Source organism: Giraffa tippelskirchi, chromosome 4 (genome assembly GCF_054371585.1).
Source record: "Giraffa tippelskirchi isolate mGirTip1 chromosome 4, T2T-mGirTip1v1.2.pri, whole genome shotgun sequence".
In the NCBI taxonomy this organism is placed as follows: Eukaryota; Metazoa; Chordata; class Mammalia; order Artiodactyla; family Giraffidae; genus Giraffa; species Giraffa tippelskirchi.
The window spans coordinates 95,309,044-95,323,625 of record NC_137278.1 but is presented as its reverse complement, the minus strand read 5'-3'; positions in this window follow the sequence as shown (position 1 = coordinate 95,323,625).

The following is a 14,582-nucleotide window of genomic DNA, read 5'->3' as shown; positions in this document are numbered from 1 at the left end:
GAAGTCCAGGGAGCGCGGCGGGTGCAGCTCTCCCCGGCAGCCCGCGCAGTCCTCGTGCCGGCCCCGCCCCCAGTCCGCCCCTGACCCGCCCCGGACACGCCCTCCGCCTGCGCCCCGCCCACTCCGCCGGCTCCCGTGGGGACGTCCTGATTTCCGAGTCCTGGCGGCTCCAGGCAGTTCCGGAGTGGAGGGAGGAAGTCCGATCCCGGCTGCTCCCCGCCTCTTCTCCAGCGCTCGCGGGGGGCGCGGGGGGCGCCGGGGCCCCTCTCCCCTCCTCCGCCCCTGGGAGGAGGCAGTCTGGAGAGCAGCAGCAGGAAGAGGAGGAGGAGGAGATGGGGGGAAAAGGCATCTTGTTGTCACAGCTGCAAGTTGCCGACCCAGGGCCTTTATGTTTTGGGGAACAGCATGCACGCCATGAAACGCAAGTGTAGCATTTAAAATAACAAGCGGGGCTTCCTTGGTGTCTCAGCGGTAAAAAATTCACTTGCCATTGCAGGAGACGGGTTCAATCCCTAGGCTGGAAAGATCCCACATGCCTTGAAACAACTAAGCCCATGTGCCTCAGCTACTGAAGCCAGCAGGCCCTAGAGCCCATGCTCTGCAACAGGAGAAGCCTCCACAATGAGAAGCCCACACAGCGCAACTAAAGAGTAGCCCGGATCGCCACAAATAGAGAAAAACCCGAGCTGCAAGGAGACCCAGCACAACCAAAGCTAAATAAATAGAATTTATTTTAAAATAACAAGAAACAGGGACTTCCCTGGTGGTCCATTGGCTAAGACTGCAAGCTCCCAATGCAAGGGGCTGGGCTTCGATCCCTGGTTGGGGAATTAGAACCAAGACTCCTCAAAGCCAAGTATACAAAAAAATAAAATAAGAAACATTTTTACAAGTAACCAAAAAATAGTATTAAAAAAATAAAATTTTCTTCTGCTTTTTAAAAATGCTGAGTGTACGCTCTCGATGCGCGCAGGAGCGAATCCACGGATCTGCTGAAGAGGGGTGATGCTGTAGGAATCTGAGGGGAGTGTCAGACCAAACTCAACACTGCACAACCCTTGTGGGCACAGGAGATGCCTATGTGAGGACTCCCATGCATGTCCCCTACCCAGGAACAAAACCAGGCATGTTGGTTCTCAGAGAGTTGAAAAGATGGGCAATATGGAGTAGGTGACAGTAAAGAAAAGCTATAGGGAAAGTGGAGGTTGGGCTTTAAAAATGAGTATTTCCTCAAAGCCTGGTGGAAATAGACATGTGGTAGCAGCCGGGAAAATCCTCTGGAGATGGGAATGGCTACCCACTCCAGTATTCTTGCCTGGAGAAACCCAAGGACAGAAGAGCCTGGCAGGCTCCACAGTCCCTGGGGTCACAAAGAGTCAGACACAGCTGAGCGACTAACACACACACACACACAATCAGACGCAGGGCCAGGCCGTGGAATTGCAGGATGAGTGGCACAGGGCCCCTGCCCTGAAGGTAGGAAAGAGGCACAAGGTGCAGCGGGAGTACGGCTGGGGACAGTGTGGGTTCACAGAATGAAGGGGCGGCTCCCCAGGGAGCGGATGAGAAAGCCCCACGCAACAGCTGTGGTTTGACCAGGGCTTGGGAAATGAATGTGTTTGGCACAAGTCAGGAGGGCAGGCCTGGTGAGCGGATCAGCATGTGTGCTCGTGTGGCTTAGGGCACACTTCTAGGGACAGACTGCCCTAGAGACAGATCAAATTCTAATCCGGCTACTATTTCACCATGCAACCTTGAAAAATAAGATCATGGCATCCGGTCCCATCACTTCATGGCAGATAGATGGAGAAACAGTGGAAACAGTGGCTGACTTTATTTTTCTGGGCTCCAAAATCACTGCAGATGGTGATTGCAGCCATGAAATTATAAGACGCTTACTCCTTGGAAGGAAAGTTATGACCGACCTAGACAGCATATTAAAAAGCAGAGACATTACTTTGCCAACAAAGATCTGTATAGTCAAGGCTATGGTTTTTCCAGTGGTCATGTGTGGATGTGAGAGTTGGACTATAAAGAAAGCTGAGCGCCGAAGAATTGATGCTTTTGAACTATGGTGTTGGAGAAGACTCTTGAGAGTCCCATGGACTGCAAGGAGATCCAACCAGTCCATCCTAAAGGAGATCAGTCCTGGGTGTTCATTGGAAGGACTGATGTTGAAGCTGAAACTCCAATACTTTGGCCACCTGATGCGAAGAGCTGACTCACTGGAAAAGACTCTGATGCTGGGAAAGATTGAAGGCAGGAGGAGAAGGGGACGACAGAGGATGAGATGGTTGGATGGCATCATCGACTTGATGGACATGGGTTTGGGTGGACTCCGGGAGCTGGTGATGGACAGGGAGGCCTGATGTGCTGCAGTTCATGGGGTCGCGAAGAGTCGGACACGACTGAGCAACTGAACTGAACTGAATTGAACCTTGATCTGGGCCATAACTGGAATCTCAGGAAGCCTCAGTCTACTCAACTATAAAGTTGGGATAATCATAGCACCTCCCTTATAGGTTCTATCCAGTGTATAACATATTCAAGTACTTAGAACACACATAAGCACTCAATAAATGTCAGCTGTTAGCACTAAATGTACAGACATTCTTGGAAGCGAAACCATCCACAGACATACTCACCCATATTTTAAACATTATTAAGCTCTTATTGGGCTTCCCTGGTGGCTCAGTAGTAAATAATCCACCTGCCAATGCAGGAGACATGGTTTTGATCCCTCGGTCAGGAAGATCCCCTAGAGAAGGAAATGGCAGCCCACTCTAGTACTCTCGCCTGGGAAATCCCATGAACAGAGGAGCCTGGTGGGCTATAGTCCATGGAGTTGCAAAGAGTAGCAAATGACTAAGCTACTAAACCTACCTAGCACCAAGCTCTCATTATCTGCCAAATGGTAAATATAAACTATATGATATTAAATCATGGAAAGTAACACATGAAAGCAGCTGGGAGGGGATGGGAAGGGTCTTTTGGGGTACGGTGCCCTGACCTCTCTCTCCTCCCACGTGCAAGGCTCCTGCCTATGCCTCCCATTGGTGAAGTCCAATAGAAGTGAAAAGGCAGGGGAGCCTGGGATATGCCGTCTGCAGAAGAGCAAGGTGGAGGTGGTCAGAGAGGGGATCCGGAGGGGCCAGTGGAGAATATCCAGCCCAAGTGGATATTGTGATGAATGGTAGATATATCTCACTGCCACTCATCTCTGGGCAATTATGGTTGGTATTAGAAGTGTTCCCAAAATTCATAGACTGAAGCCTTGATCCCCAGTACCTTAGAATGTGACCTTATTAGGAAATAGGGTTGTTGCAGATGTAATTCAGTTACAGCGAGGTCTTTAGGGTAAGCTCTAATGCAGTATGACTGCTGTTCTTACAAAGTGGGGTATCTGGACACAGGGAGATGTGAAGACTGGAGTCAAGCTGTCACAACTGAATGACTAGAAGCCAGGAGAGAGGCCTGAACACACCCTCCCCTCAGAAGGAACCAACCCTGGGACTTCCCGGTGGTTCAGTGGCTTAGACTCTGTGCTCCCAGTGCTGGGGGCCCGGATTCAATCCCTGGTCAGGGACCTAAGATCCCACACGGCACAACTCAGAGTTTGCATGTGTGCATGCATGTGTACTCAGTCTCTAAGTCACATCCCACTCTTTGCGACCCCGTGGACTGTAGCCCACCAGGCTCCTCTGTCCATGGGATTATCCAGGCAAGAATACTGGCATGGGTGGCCATTTCCTCCTCCAGAGGATCTTCCTGACTCAGGGATCAAACCCGTGTCTGTTGTGTGTCCTGCAATGGCAGGCAGATTCTTTACCACTGAGTCACCTGGGAAGCCCAAAGTTCTCATGCAGCAACTAAAGTCCTGCATGCTGCAACAAAGAACGAAGATCCCACATACCTCAACTGAGACCCACTGCAGCCACATGAATAAAAATAAATATTAAAAACAAAATTATGGTTGCCAGGGGGAAGGGATATCAGGGACTTTGGGAATGTCATGTATACACTGCTATATTTAAAATGGATAACCAACAAAGACCTATTGTATAGCACACAGAACTCTCCTCAATGATACGTGCTAGCCTGGATGGGAGGGGAGTTTGGGGAAGAATGGATACATGTATATGTATGATTGAGTCCCTTTGCTATTCACCTGAACCTACCACAACATTGTTAACAGGCTATACCCCAACACAAAGTTTAAAGTTACAAATAAGTAAATAAAATAATAACAACAACAACAACAAAAAGGAACCAATCTCACTAACACCTTGATCTCCGGTTCCCAGAAGTGTGTGACAGTGTCTGTTGTTAACTCATGTAGTTTATGGATGGTACTCTGTTAAGGGAGTCCTAGAAAACTCATGCAGTTGGCTCCCTAATCTTGCCCACGGCTGTTCAGTTGCAGGTCTCTTGACCTGGGTGCCTTCAGGGACTGTGACTGATGCTGGGAGTGGCCCCAGCACACACAGTAGGGAATTCCTCGGTATGGAATTCTGGCTGAGCCACTTGCATATCTGTGCCTACACTGGGAGTAAGAGACCTGCGATCACCTGTGGCGTGGCGCACAGTGGCCACAGGATTACTCAAATGAGCACAGTGGTAGTGTGACGGGCAGAGGGGGGACAAGGCTTGAGGGGGCTCTTGCCTCTGGTGCACTGGTTGCCATGGCAACGATGATAATTACAAGGTGTGTAGAGTAGTAAGATGGCCATTTCTGACTGCCCTGAAGAGTTGATTTTTTTTTTTGATTTTTTTTTTTTAAATAAGCATGAAGTTTTAAATTTCAATTTCATGATACAGGTATAGTGAATTCAAGGAAGTCTTAATCTGGTACAGCTGCAGGACAGACAAGGGTCATCCTCAGATCCTAAATATAATTGTTCAGAGAGGGAGGGATAAATTGGGAGGTTGGAATTGACATATACAGACTACTATATATAAAATAGGTAACTAATAAGGACCTACTGTATTACACAGGGACCTCTACTCAATACTCTAATGGGCTATGTGGGAAAGGAATCTAAAAAAGAGTGGATATATGTATATGTATAACTGATTTACTTTACTGTACACCTGAAACTAATACAACATTGTAAATCAGTTACGCTCCAATAAATTTTTTTTTAATTTTTAATGTTGTTCATGTCATAAAGTTGTTGCAAGTTTGTTTTTTTCTCACTTTTCTTTATTAAGCTATAATTGATTTACAATATCATGTTAGTTTCAGGTGTATAACACAGTGATTCAGCTATATATATGTATGTGTGTATATATATATATATATATATATACACATATATATCCATTTTTTTTCAGATTCTTTTCCCTTTGTTGCAAAGTTTAAGTGTTCAACCTCAGCAAGTCTCTTGCTAATATTAGGATGTTGACAGGAGAGGAGCAGGACCATAGCCTGTGAAGGGAATATTTGGGTGAGGCAGAGACAAAGTGATAATTATGTGAGGCCATAGAGATGTTAGCTAATGCTACAATGGCTTTCATATTGCAATACAGTGTGTAACAGAGACAGCTAGTGTTACTTGCTCTGTCATGTCTGACTCTTTGCAACGCTATGGACTGTACCCCTCTTTGCAACCCCATGGACTGTAGCTCGCCTGGCTCCTCTGTCCATGGAATTCTCCAGGCAAGAATACTGGAGTGGGTTGCCATTCCCTTCTCCATATTGCCATGTAAACATATCAAATCAATATATTTTATACCTTGAGCTTACACAGCATTTTCTGTCAATTATATCTCAATTGAAAAAGCAGAAAGTTGAATGCAGAAACTCAAAGAAATAAATAGGAAACAGAGAACAACAGAATTAGAACATAAGTTGACAAAATTATTCATAAAAGTATCAAAAAAGTGATTAAAACAAAAGTGCAATAGAGAGAATAGATAAACCCAAAAGTTGGATATTGAAAAATAAATACAGTCTCTAGAAAGACTGATCAATAGAAAGAGAGAGAAAAGGGGAGGGGGAGAATATTCAAAATACAGCTTCATAAATACAAATAAAAACAAAATTGTAGATTCCAGAGATGCTGAACAAACTACTAAGATATTATTAATTTTTTTTAACAGTTGACCTCCCAACCCCCAGCCTCCCTTGCACAAAAGCACCCACTCTTCCCCTATTTGAGGAAATCAGCCATCCTTCACAAGGTCTCTCATCTGGGGCTTTTGCCTGCCATGTAGATGCCTGTCCTCAAATCCTGACCACTTGCCACCGCATTGGCTCTGGGGCCATAACAAGAATAAACTCCTAGCTGAGCCCAGAAGAAAACTGCAAGATCTGCTAGGGACGGGGTAGAGGTAAATTACACACCAAGGAAATCGGAACATCCTGTCAACATGAATTGAGAGGAAGCTGAGGTCATGGATGGGAATGGAATCTACAGTGTTAAACCAAGAAGGATGAAATTCAAGGTTGGATTCAGCAAAATTTATAAACATATGTTACACTCACCCAGGATCCCCAATGTAATTGGGTTTTTTTTCTGTTTGTTCATTAATTTTTAGGAATTAATTGGAGGAAAACTGATTTACAATGTTGTGTTGGTTTCTGCTGTACACCAACTCAAATAACTACATATATATATCCCCTCCTTCTTGAGCCTCACTCCTACCCCACCCCCATCCCACACCCCTAGGTCATCACAGAGCACCAGGCTGGGCTCCCTGTGTTGCAGGTTGCCGCTAGTGATCTATTTTACACATTGTAGTGTGTATGTTTCAATGCTGCGTTGTCAATTCATGCCACCCTTGCCCTCCCTTGCTTTGTCCACAAGTCTTCTCTACATCTGTGTCTCTATCCCTGCCCTGCAAATAGGTTCATCAGTACCAGTTTTCTAGATTCCATACAAATGCATTAATATGCAATATTTGTTTTTCTCTTTCTGACTTACTTCACTCTGCATAACTGGCTCTATTATATTCAGCACATCTGAGAGGCTCTAAGGTTTGATTCCTTGGTTTATTGAAGCCTGGATTTAACAATGCCCATAATCAGTGGGGCTTCCCTGATGGCTCAGCAGTAAAGAATCTGCCTGCAGTGCAGGAGGCGCCAGAAGATGTGGGTTCAATCCCTGGGTTGGGAAAATCCCCTGGAAGAGGAAACGGCAACCCACTCCACTATTCTTGCCTGGGAAATTCCATGGACAGAGGACCCTGGCTGGCTACAGTCTGTGGGGTCACAAAGAGTCCGGCATGATTATGAGTGCGTGCACACACACACTATCATAAATCAATGAGACTGAGATGCCAAAACTTCCCTGGCATATTGTAGACTAAGATTTAAAGGTTGATGAGAAGAGAATATTTGAGTGGGTATTTTATTTGTAACCTACAACCTACACAACCACCACCCCACAACCATACCATACCCCTGGTCATTGGGATCATCACCCTACAACTACACTATACATCTTCATCAAGACCTTAAGAAATGTGGGAAGTTTCTTCTTCTAGGAACAGCAGTGAAGTATCATTCCTCCTGCTGAAAACAACCGCAAATCTGGACAAAGTACTGTTTTTAAATCTGTTTAAAGTCATGAGGGGACAATGATGGCAGCAAGGACTTGAAGGGACAAGAATTTGGGGAGATGAGCCAAACTCATCAAGTTCATCCCTTCTAAGTATTTGTGGATTCGTGAGTTATTGAGTTGAATAAAATTGTTGGTCCAATGTTCATTTTATGTTTGCAGTAAGAATTATGCTTTTAACTTTTTGAAAATTATATTTTAGCAATAAGAAGAAGGGTTACATCATTGGCCAGATGCTGAAATTATTTCATTATAGTAGAAAGATGGAAAATGGAGAGAGAAGTTATGGGAGAAGGAACTTCAAAGATACTTGTTCTCCTCTACACAGGATATGAATCGTCACTAAATATACTCCCCGGCCCCCAAGAAAAGATGCAAGTCCCTTAGGCTAACACTCTAGGCAAAGCACATTGAGGGAACCAGGCCTGGTCTCTGGGTCATGTCTCTGCTCTGGAAGCATCCAAACCCCAGTGGCCACCTCCTCCGCTCTAACTGACTGGCCTTCTGATGAAGCGGAGGAACACAGCACACAAGTGTGCCCTGAAGTGTGAGGATGCTCATGTGGAGATGAAAGCACACCACTTTTTCAGAACTTCATCACCAGGACTTCCCTGGTGATCCAGTGGCTAAGGGTTCCATCCCTGATCCAGGAACTAGGATCCCACATACCGAGGAGCTAGCAAGCCCAGGTGCTACAACTACTGAGCCTACACGCCACAAATACAGAGTCCATGCGCCACAAGGAAAGATCACACACGCCGCAACTAAGACCCAATGCAGCCAAATAAATAAATAAACCATTCATTGAGAATGTTCAAAAGCCTAGCACAGTGCAAAATTTCTGGGATGCAAAGATGAATAAATTTAGTATCCACCTTCGTATCTTACCAAGGGGACATTCCCCCAAGAGAGAAAGAACTGAAGGAGGGCCACTCTGTATTAAGCACAATGCTCCATGTACTTCCCAAAAGAATATCACTCATTTTTCATACACACACACACAAAAAAAAAAAAGGAAAAAGAAAGTAAAATTAGTCCCATTTTATAGATGAGGAAACTCAGACCCACAGAAGAGCTTGGCACTCACCAACATCACACATCTGATAGGGGGCAGAACCAGCATTTATTCTTAGGCTTTTCTGAATCACAGACCAATGCTTTCTCCATTAACGTGCACTTGGTTGTGATTCAGTCTGATTCACAGAAGCAGAGTGACACCACTTGCTTTCCTTAACATTACTTTTAATAAAGATTAGAGCCATCACCTAAATGCCAGGGGCTCCAAAGGAGCCAGGCCTGGATTCCAAATTCTGCTTCCCCACTTGCCAGTCCTAAGACAACAGGTAAAGTCCTTAACCTATTCATTTCAGTTCAGTCGCTCAGTCGTGTCCGACTCTTCGCGACCCCATGAGTTGCAGCACGCCAGGCCTCTCTGTCCATCACCAACTCCCAAAGTCTACCCAAACCCATGTCCATCGAGTCGATGATGCCATCCAACCATCTCATCCTCTGTTGTCCCCTTCTCCTCCTGCCCCCAATCCTACCCAGCATTAGGGTCTTTTCCAATGAGTCAACTCTTTGCATGAGGTGGCCAAAGTATTGGAGTTTCAGCTTCAACATCAGTCCTTCCAGTGAACACCCAGGATTGATCTCCTTTAGAATGGATTGATTGGATCTCCTTGCAGTCCAAGGGACTCTCAAGAGTCTTCTCCAACACTACAGTTCAAAAGCATCAATTCTGCAGCGCTCAGCTTTCTTCACCGTCCAACTCTCACATCCACACATAACCACTGGAAAAACCATAGCCTTGACTAGACAGACTTTTGTTGGCAAAGTAATGTCTCTGCTTTTAAATATGCTATCTAGGTTGGCCATAACCTTCCTTCCAAGGAGTAAGCGTCTTTTAATTTCATGGCTGCAATCACCATCTGCAGTGATTTTGGAGCCCAAAAACATAAAGTCTGACACTGTTTCCACTGTTTCCCCATCTATTTCCCATGAAGCGATGGGACCAGATGCCATGATCTTAGTTTTCTGAACGTTGAGCTTTAAGCCAACTTTTTCACTCTCCTCTTTCACTTGCATCAAGAGGCTCTTTAGTTCTTCTTTGCTTTCTGCCATAAAGGTGATGTCATCTGCATATCTGAGGTTATTGATATTTCTCCCAGAAATCTTCATTCCAGCTTGTGTTTCTTCCAGCCCAGCATTTCTCATGATGTACTCTGCATAGAAGTTAAATAAGCAGGGTGACAATATACAGCCTTGATGTACTCCTTTTCCTATTTGTAACCAGTCTGTTGTTCCATGTCCAGTTCTAACTGTTGCTTCCTGACCTGCATACAGGTTTCTCAAGAGACAGGTCAGATGGTCTGGTATTCCCATCTCTTTCATAATTTTCCACAGTTTATTGTGATCCACACAGTCAAAGGCTTTGGCATAGTCAATAAAGCAGAAATAGATGTTTTTCTGGAACTCTCTTGCTTTTTCGATGATGCAGCGGATGTTGGCAATTTGATCTCTGGTTCCTCTGCCTTTTCTAAAACCAGCTTGAACATTTGGAAGTTCACAGTTCACGTATTGCTGAAGCCTGGCTTGGAGAATTTTGAGCATTACTTTACTAGCATGTGAGATGAGTGCAATTGTGCGGTAGTTTAAGCATTCTTTGGCATTGCCTTTCTTTGGGATTGGAACGAAAACTGACATTTTCCAGTCCTGTGGCCACTGCTGAGTTTTCCAAATTTGCTGGTATATCGAGTGCATTACTTTCACAGCATCATCTTTTAGGATTTGAAATAGCTCAACTGGAATTCCATCACCTCCACTAGCTTTGTTCGTAGTGATGCTTTCTAAAGCCCACTTGACTTCACATTCCAGGATGTCTGGCTCTAGGTGAGTGACCACACCATCGTGATTATCTGGGTCGTGAAGATCTTTTTTGTACAGTTCTTCTGTGTATTCTTGCCTATTACATTCTCCGTTTCTCAATTGGAATATTCACATCTCACTGAGATGTTACAAGGCCTAAATGAAGTAAACTAGGCCTTGTGCCTACCACAGGGCTTGCCCGTGGGCATCTTCCAAATGGCAACTGTTAGCATCACCTTGGGCTTCCTGCCTGCAGGAAGACACAAGAGACTTGGGTTTGATCCCTGGGTTGGGAAGATCCCCTGGAGGAGAGCCTGGCAACCGACTCCAGTATTCTTGCCTGGAGAATCCCATGGACAGAGGAGCCTGGCAGGCTACAGTCCATGGGGTCACACAGAGTCAGACACAGCTGAAGGGACTTAGCATGCACGCACAGCATCACCTCTGGGTCTGGGCACACCAGCGACATCTCTTCTCTGCCTGCAGTTCTGAAGCTGCTTTCAGGTGGTGAAGACTGGAGACTTGCCCTTGGCATTCTCTTAAGCACAGGGGAGCATAGAAAGAAGAGACGACCTGGCTCATGTTTTAAATCCAGGAAAGGGGACTTTCCCGGTGGTCCAGTAGTTAAGAATCCACCTGCCAATGCAGGGGACATGGAGTCGATCCCTGGTCCAGGAATATTCTACATGTCATGGGGCAACTAAGCCCCTGTGCAACAACTACTGAGTCTGGGCACCCCAGAGCCCACACGCTACAACCACTGAAGCCCACGCCTGGAGCCTGTGCTCTGCAACAAGAGAAGCCACTGTCATGAGAAGCCCACACACTGCAACAGAGGGCAACCCCGGCTCGTTGAAACTAGAGAAGAGCCAGCTCACAGCACAAAGACCCCGCACAGTGGGAAGGAAGGAGAGGATGGGGGGTACGGAGAGAGAAACATGGAAACATACGTGACCATGTGTAAGATAGATAGCCAATGGGAATTTACTGTATGACTCGGGGAACTCAAACCAGCTTAGTAACAACCTAGAGGAGTGGGATGGGGAGAGAGGTGGGAGGGATGTTCAAGTGGGAGAGGACACGGGGAAACCTATGGCTGATTCATGTTGGTGTTTGGCAGAAACCAACACAATACTGTAATTATCCTTCAATTAAAAATAAATTTTAAAAAACACAAAGACCTAGCACAGCCAAAAATAAACTTAAAATAGTAATAATAATAATAGTAAATTCAGGAAAGGAGGTTCATAGGTCACAAATGATGACCTATCCACACGAACAACTACTGAAAGACCTCAGTCAGTGTGGTCATATATAACTACTGCTAGTGTTAGTCACTCACTTGTGTCAGACTCCAGGTCTCCTGGAGGAGGAAATGGCAGCCCACTCCAATATTCTTGCCTGGGGAATCCCATGGACAGAGGAGCCTGGCGGGCTGCAGTCCATGGGGCTGCAAAGAGTCAGACACGACTGAGCATGCACATACACATTGCTCATCACTTTCATGGTTTACCCTCCTTCTTCAGCCCCTCCCCTCTCTGCCATGTGAGACCTCCATCCTCTTATCTGGACTTGCACAGCGGCCTCCTCACTAGAAGATAACGGGTATACTGAGACATGCAGATCTACACACAGGAATCTGGCCGGTCCCCATCCTGCTGGCTCCTCAACTAGAAATGCCCACCTCTCCCCAGCTGCTGCCAGTGCTGCTTTGGATCTTTGCCCAAAGCCCTCCAACCCCCACCTTTAGTAGCAATCTGCATAAATCTTCAGGTTAAAGGGTTCAAGGACTTCCCCAGAAGTCCAGTGGCTAAGACCTGCCTTCCGGTGCAGGGGGTACAGGTTTGATCCCTGGTCGGGGAACTAGGATTCTGCGTGCTGCTCGGTGTGGTCAAAAAATAACTAAATAGACAGATAAATAAATAAAAGGTCCAGAGATTAAAAAAAAGGAAGCTACAAACAAAAATACCAGAGGGAACCAGCTAGGGCCAAGATGGTGATGAATCTGACCTCCAACAGACCCTGAGTCTCATTATATGCTAATTTTACCACATCAGCATTATTCTTTAAATTAATTAATTAATTAATTTGGCTGCGCTGGGTCTTGGTTGCAGAATGCGGATTCCTTTTAGTTGCGGCATGTGAACACTCTGTTGCACCACGTGGAATCTAGTTCCCTGACCAGAGATTGAACCCCAGGACCCCCTGCATTGGGTCTGAGCTCAGAGTCTCAGCCACTGGACCACCAGGGAGATGAGACACCTGCCAGCCACAGAATCAGACTTCAAGGACCAAAAAGGGGTGAAAAAATGTGATAACCCACTCCCTCAGGAAAAGCCCCGCTCCTTCCCTGGTAGACCGTTGCATATACCTCCCCATCATCAGCCTCACTCCTCCTCCCATTATATTTAAAGTTAAATCCCCCTTGCCACTACATGTGGACGAGAAGTTGGTTCTGTGAACTTGGTTCCCACTTCCCCAGTCTTCCCATCTTTGGCCACTGAATACGGCTTGTGCTGTGTGGATCTCAGCTCTGGTTTTGTTGTTGGCCGTTGACCCCGAATGGAACAAGAGGCAGGCTGCTGGCTGGGCTAGGGCCCAAGCCTCATCCATGGGACTTAATTTGGTAACACAACCTTCATCTCTGTATCTGGCAAACTCCTGCTCATCCTCAGCTTTATGTGACCTCTTCCAGTAATCTCATAACTCCACAAGGCACTATCACTGTCCTGTCAGCTCCTAGAGGAAGGTCTGACTGCTGGACACTTATCTCCCTGGTGCCTCACCTGCTGCTACCCGATGTGGGTGTTTCATTTATTTATTTCATTGTGACTGTGCTGGGTCTTCGCTGCAGCACACAGTAGTTGCGGTGGGCAGACTTAGTTGCCCTGAAGCATGTGGGATCCTCGTTCCCTGACCAGGGATCAAACCCGCATCCCCTGCATTGGCAGGAGGATTCTTAACCACTGGACCACCAGGGAACTCCCCTACCCACTGCAGTGTTTGATAGATGAACAGGTGAATGAGTGACAGTTTCGTCCCTGGGGACCCTCTCTCTCCCCCTAGGTGATGCTGTCATCTGAAAAGCCAGGGCTCTTTTCTCCAAGGCCATCCCTCTGGCCCTGGCCCCTGCCCCTCTGTTCTGTCATTTCAAGTGCTCAGACACTAAGGCACACACAATAGCATTAGGAGAGTTTCAAGGGCAGGGTCATCGAGCCACTGAAGTTCCCCCTCAGCATCCTCCTCACTTCCTCCTCTGGTCTCAGTTCCCTCGGCTGCTCGTGCAGTTGGAGAAACATGAGGGAGAGAAGGGACAGCCTGACTTCACAGAAGGTCTGAAACACAGGGTACTTTCCAGTCTGTCAAGGGTGGTGGTCTCTCTCTGCAGGAAGTCATCAGCAGTACAGATGTCCCTCCTGTCCAAGGGAAACAGGAGGGAAGGGGGCAGGGGACACCTTTAAAAGAATGACATGGTCCTTAAGGACACAACAAAAACTGGTTACAGAAGGACTTCCCTGGTGGTCCAGGGGTTAAGCATCCACCTGCCAATGCACGGCACAAGGGTTCGATCCCTGGTCCAGGAAGACTCCACATGCCTCGGGGCAACTAAGCCCATGCACCATAACTACTGAGCCTGTGTCCTGTAGCTAGGAAGCCCAAGCACCCTAGAGGCCATTCTCCACAACAGAGAAGCCACTGCAGTGAGAAGCCTGCACACCACAACCAGAGACTACTCCCCACTCACCGAAACTAGAAAGAGTCTAAGCACAGCGAGAAAGACCCAGGGCAACCAAAATATAAATAAATTAAAAAAAAACTAGTTAGAACCAACCAGGCAAAAGATGGTTCACGACTCAACTTCCAGTGGACCTTGAGCCTCATTACACACCAGCTGTAATACATTCGCTAAATGACACACCCACAGGTATGGCTCAGCGGTAAAGTATCCACGGGCCAATGCAGGAGATGTGGGTTCAATCTCTGGGCTGGGAAGATTCCCTGGAGGAGGAAATGGCACCCCACTCCAGTATTCTTGCCTGGGAAATCCCATGGACATAGGAGCCTGGCAGGCTACAATCTATGGGGTCACAAGAGTCAGATACAACTGAGCAACTAAACAACAACAACACACCCACAAGTGCCGTGACAGTTCTG